At 52.9% G+C, this 6,160-nt stretch overlaps 1 pseudogene; it reads right to left on the bottom strand.

The window, feature by feature from the left end:
- Positions 1-4,006: 4,006 nt before the first annotated feature.
- Positions 4,007-5,931, bottom strand: LOC466521 (ankyrin repeat domain-containing protein 33B-like; annotated as a pseudogene).
- Between the last annotated feature and the right edge of the window lie 229 nt (positions 5,932-6,160).

Consider the following 6,160-nt stretch of genomic DNA (forward strand, 5'->3'; position numbering starts at 1 on the left):
GAAGTGAATTCACACCCAGCGCAAAGCCATTTCTGCTGCCAGAGTCCCCAATCTCTAATCACCAAAAAAATTCTCCACCAAGGGACTTGTAATCAGAAGCATCGACATTGTCTGAGAAATGTTTATTCTGTCCAGTTTAAGCTTAAAGTTCACAAACACTAAAAAGTAGTAAAATAGACTTTAGCTTTTCCTTTAACTATATTTATATATAAATTCCTGAGAAGGTAGCTGTCAACTTGAAATTCACTATCTACAGTTAATTATCATCAGGGTGCAGGGAGGGACCCTGAGCCCCATCCCTGTGCACAGCAGGGGCTGGGCTGCCATTGCAAGAGAGCAAACCTGGTCTCCCTTCTGAGCAAAGAGGAGGGGGTGGGAGGGGCACGGCAGTGTAGGAATTCTTAGCCATCAGCACAGATGCTGGCAGGCCTGCTGTTCACTCACTCTGGGGGTCTGGAGGTCCCACCATGATAACACCACATTGCCTCACAGAGGCCCCTGCTTTTCTGTCCTTGGTAGACCTCAGGGTAGGTGGTGCCAGGGATGATAAAGAACTTAACCAACTGGGAGAAGAAAACAGGCAAAGGAAGGAAGGGTGAATGAGGAAGAAGAGATGAGGCAACAGGGGTGGGAGAACGTGGTGATAAAGCCAGTGGGGACAGCGTGGTGGCAACTGACAGAAAGGGAGAAAGGGGTCCATGCTCGTCAGTCCCCTCCTTCCTGAACAACATGAGGGGTGCACGGAGGGCGAGTCCTCAGTGAGTGAATGCAGCAGTTCAAAGAAACAAAAATAGACAAAAATAATAAATGTTCTCCTAGGACACCAGGTTTTTAGAGAGGCCACTCTAAGATCTCTGAATGCCTGATGCCCAATCGTGCTGAGTATGTAAGTGACAAGAAGCCTGCACCCCCCCGCCAGCCCTGTGCACCTCCTGAGACCGAGGAGCCTGTGTCACCAGTACCTAGGGCTAGAAGAAAGGGCTTCCAAATGGCTCAGGAAGATGAGTGGGCATTGCACTCCACCTCTGGGACCAGATGACCACACCTCCCCTGAGGAATCCCTTACCCAAAATAATTGAACATAATAATGTTGCTTAAATATAAACTGGCTCATCTGATCACCCCGACACTGACCCCAGGACACCCCCTCAAGGTGGCTCTACTTCCCCACCTTCTAGACTTTTCTCCCTGCCCTCCCACACCCCCTGAGCCTGGCTGGAGGCCTGCTTGTCTCCTCTGCTGCCCACTCCAAAGATAATAAGAAACCAAGATCATGGGTTCTCGATAGGTGGAGGAAAGAGGCTCGGTGACGCTTTCTTTGACTTGGAAAATTCCTCTACTAGCAAATCAGCTTCCACATGGCAAAAATGAGAAGTGCTGGGCCAGTACCCAGGCACACAGCTGCAGAAGCTACCTGGACCTGCCTCATGGGCCAAAGGGAAGGGATGCCAACAGGCAAGCCATGCCTAAAGTGAGTCCAGAGAGACCAGGGGGAGTCTGGGATCTCATCAGGGATGGCCCTTCTTTCAGTTGGCTCTGGTGGGTTTTCAAAATCCAGTCTTTCCACTGGGGACATACCAAAGCTCCGGGGAAGGTCAGGCTTCCCAGTCCCACCAGAACCCCCCCCCATGAAATTGTCATTTTCTCTCAAGTTGCATACACTGGCCAGGTAAAGGCAGCTTCTACTCACCAGGCAAGTGGCGAGCTCACCTTCATATTTGCCAAAGAAATCTGGGTCCTGCCCCATACTTGCTGGCTTGGCAGGCTTTTCAAAATGCAGGTATCTCTGGAGCTGTTTTGTGGACACCAGGAGCATTACTTGACCAGCCCTGTGCTGGCCCCAAGGTACCCTGTGCACCTGGGTAAGGCTGGAACACATTGGGAACAGGGACCCAACATGCCCACTCCGGAACAGCGTGGGATCTGAGGAATTCGCCAGTTGTTTCCTGTCCTGCCATTGCTGTTCTGCACATCCCTGGAGACTATGAGCATCGGTTACAGTGTGGTAGTAGCTGGTCAGGACCAGAAATGTCCATTTGTGACCTGGAAGCAGCAGACACCCAAGGCTTAGTGTAGAAGTGGGGGCTCCATACCATTCCCAGTGTCAACTTCCCATGGCAGAAACAGGAAGGAATGTCTGGATACCCACCAAGGGTCAGATGCCACGTCAGCCCGAGCGAAGCTGCCAGACACCGGCTGTTCCAATGACAATTAGACATTCTTGAGAAGGTGGAGCCATTTGTGAGAGCTCAGGATGGGTGTCCTGGAAGTGTCACTTAAAGGCGACTGAGGCCTCTCAAAATCCCTCTGTTAGAGCTGCAGCTCTCCATGTGGGATGCAGTGCAGTCACCTATGGAGCTTTAGGACAGGCCCAGGGCTCAGCTCCCTGGACCAGTGCCTTCACAACTTTCCCAGCAGGGATAGCCGGCTTGGAAACGCATGCCTGGGAGACCATGTGACATTGCCTGGCTGTATCCTGGGCTGACAGAGGTGAGCGTGGAGCTCGTGGTGACTTGGTAATGCTGTGAATTATGTGCATGTGGCAGGAAGGTGCCACAATGCCAAGGCCCCACGTTTTGGAAATTCCATGAGGTCCGCATGAGGTTGAACTAAACACCAAGTGCAGTCCTCAAAGGAAAAATAAAAGAAATACCCACATAAGGGACTCTTTGGAACTGAGTCTGGAAAAGAGGGCTGTCTGGTCCACTGCAGGAGAATTTGCCTAAAATATGTTTGCTTCCCATTGCATTCTCTTTGCTTATTCTAAATATCACCTCCCCCCATTCCTTTAATTTGCCTCTTACTCTTGTTGCATCCTTTTTTTATATTTTAAAGATGTCTGGATTCGATTTACTTAAGAGCATATACGGCTTAATTTTGTATTTCTGGTAATCATCTATTACATTTCCCCCATTTTATCAAATGGCACTTTTCCCTGATGTCTATTTTTAATATGTTAAAGATTTTCTATCCAGTTTATCTAAAACTCCTTGATTAAAAAGAGTTTAATTCTAGCAATACACACATGCTTATATCTGCATTGTTTCATAATTTGACAATAAATGTTTTTCCCCAATATGTATGGATAATACTTTCTAAAAAGATACAATAAAATATGATATCTCTTTCTTACTTGATCATGTGGCTGAATGAGTCAATCCCTCCATCAAAGAGAAATATCCGGCATCACTTAATCTAATTAATAAAAACATGCAGTGTGCATGTGCACCCACAATGGGAAGAAAAGACCAAAACAAACAGCCAAAAAGGAGAGAATCCCATGATTTCTGTGTAAACTCCTATAGATATTATAAATATGTATTGCTAGAAACAGTATTTTAAATACAGGGTCTTCAGGCAAGTGTAGTAAAACTGTCTTAGATACAAGGGGCCCTATCACTTGTAAAACTTGACAAATTGGATAACAATTAAAAATACAAAATCACAGAGAAAATACTCTTTAATAAATTGAGGTTTTGTTGATTGAGACAGAATTTGGCTCTTGTTGCCCAGGCCGGAGTGCAATGGCGCGATCTTGGCTCCCTGCCACCTCTGCCTCCTGGGTGCAAGCGATTCTCCTGCCTCAGCCTCCTGAGTAGCTGGGATTACAGGCATGTGCCACCATGCTCGGCTAATTTTGTATTTTTAGTAGTGACGGGGTTTCTCCATGTTGGTCAGGCTACTTTCAGACTCCCAACCTCAGGTGATCTGCCCGCCTCGGCCTCCCAAAGTGCTGGGATTACAGGGGTGAGCCACCGCGCCCGGCCTAATAAATCGATCTTTAAAAACATCTTAATTGAGGTTCTCTAAAGGGAGCCTTTTAGGCAACATGCCCGCTAGGTGTACTGATTGCTAGGGTGGCTGGTATCAGGCGAATCGATGTGGCTCCCCCAGCCCCTTCCTGGGAGCATTCTGGAAAGACAGCGTGGAAACGCGCGCCGCCTGGTGGTCCCCGGAGCGGCCATGGTGCCCAGCCCCGCGGCCTCCCCCTGCCCTCGAACCCCGTGTCAAGCACCCGCGGATTCTCACTTCCTCTTCTTTCAGGGCGGCGGGCCCTTCTCCTGCACCTTGGCCTGGCGCTTCTTCTTGGCCTCCTCAGCCTCCGGTTTCTCCTCCGTGGCCACCTTGTAAGGCCACTTGGGTATCCGCAGGTGGCCACTGTCCTTGGTGCTGCCCTTCCACGCCGGCCTCTGGGGCTGGAAGGTGGGCGCGGGCGCCTTGCTGAGGCGGATCCGGGGCACCACCACGCCGGGCCATAAGCTGCTCCGCCACAGGCGCTGCAGGGACAGGAGACTGGCCTTCCGTGGGGCGGGGTCGGCAGAGCCCCAGGACCCTGGCAGCGGGACAGGTGGGAGGCCGGCTCTTGGGGAGCCCTCCCGGGAACCCGCGGCCTCTGGGCAGGGCCGCTTGTGCTGCTCTGCGCCCTCCGCTTCTCCCGCCTCCTGCGCCTGCCTCCCCACCCCCCGCCGCGTCGCCAGAATTTCCTGAGCCGTCTGGATTTCCTGCACCGCCAGTCGCCTCTTCCCCACGCACAGGGAGCTCTGGGGGCACACGGTCTGGCACGCGAGGGCCACGGCGGGGCTGTTAGAGGCTGGTGGTCATCCTGACCATGTGGTCCAGGGCGCCCCGGTCCTCCGGGCCACAGGTGGAGCGCGGCGTCAGCGCGGACTGCTCGCAGTCCCTGACCCTCTGCAGGCAGTTCTTCGAGCCCTCGATCATTGGCGCCCTCTCGTGGAGCGGAGGCAGCTCAAGCTGGTACTTTTTCCCCAACCGCTGCTGGCAGGGGCGCTCCAGGAGCCTCTGCATGAGGCGGACGTGTAAGTGGCCACTCCTCTGGCAGCATCCTACGGCGGCGACCCTCGCGTGGACACCCGCCCCTGCCAGCTCAGGGCTCGGATGCCACTGGTTCCACCCTGCATGGCGGCTTTCAACCCGAACGCGTCCATCCTTCAAGGTCAAGACCCAGGACATAGTTCAACAAGTAGTTGGTGATGATACAGTGCTCTGACTGGGCCAGAACAGCCTCTTAAGTAAAACAGCGCAGGAAAGTCATGAAGCAGATGTTCAGCTCCTTTCCTCATTTTCACTTTAATTCCGTGATGCCTCTGTGTCTGTCTGACAACATCTCTCCTGGGGTCTGGGACTCTGCTGGTCTTCAATGCCTACTGAGAAGGGTTCCTGGCCATCATCAGGCATGAAAACCAGAAAGCCCTCCGTCCTCAACGTGGGATCCCTGGGCAAGCGGCATCAGCCTCACCAGGAAACCTGTTCTTCTGCTCATTCTTGGGCCCCACCCCAGGCCTATTCAAAGAAAGACTCCAGCGGCCGGGTTTGGCAGCCTGTGTTTCCACCAGATCTGTGTTAAAGCTCAACAGAACCAGCCCAGGTGATGCTGACGCAGGAAGCGCAAGGCTGAGAGCCAGTGTCTAAGGCAACTGTGCCCATGAGGCCAGGGGCAGCTCCTGCCTGTGCAGCTATGATTAGGGTTGCGTTCCCCTCCCTGTCCTGCCAGTTGACTTCGATGTGGTGGCACTCAGCTAAGGCCACCAGGGTATATCCACAAAGCCGTGGTAGCAGGCGACATCAAAGCCGGTCTAGCCATTGTGGTCAGCTCCTACGTCTTCTCAACGCTCACCCCCCGCCGCACCAACGTCTGCAGCAGCCCCACGCCTCCAAGACGCCCTCCTCCAGGATGCCCTCCTCCAGGACGCTCTCCAAGCCCTCGACACCATGCTCCTCCTCCTCCTGGAAAGGGTAGAAAGAGTCGTCCCAGGCGATGCTGCAGGTGTCGGGCAGACTGGAGAAGTCCTGGAACTCTTTGCAGTCAGCACGGTCCACCTCGACCTGTGTGCCTAGGAGTGGGGACGGCGGTGACGGGGTCACGCAGCGCACCCCGCCACCCTGTGGCTGGGTCCCAGCCAGCAGCACCATGTTGGTGGCTGGAGGCGTGCGCGGGGGGCCGAGGCTCTGTCTGGGAAAGTCTGTTGCGCGTCAAGGTCCCTGCTTCTTGCTTCTGCATCCCCAGGGAAGCCCTAGCTCTGGCACCCAGCCCGGTGGAAACCTCCCTTCTTTTACATTATTAAGTTTTTTTATTTTAATTTTTTAGGACATTGATAAAATCACTTTCTGATTTTTGAGATTAAAAATTAAATAATTTTCA

Source organism: Pan troglodytes, chromosome 9 (assembly GCF_028858775.2).
Source record: "Pan troglodytes isolate AG18354 chromosome 9, NHGRI_mPanTro3-v2.0_pri, whole genome shotgun sequence".
NCBI lineage: Eukaryota > Metazoa > Chordata > Mammalia > Primates > Hominidae > Pan > Pan troglodytes.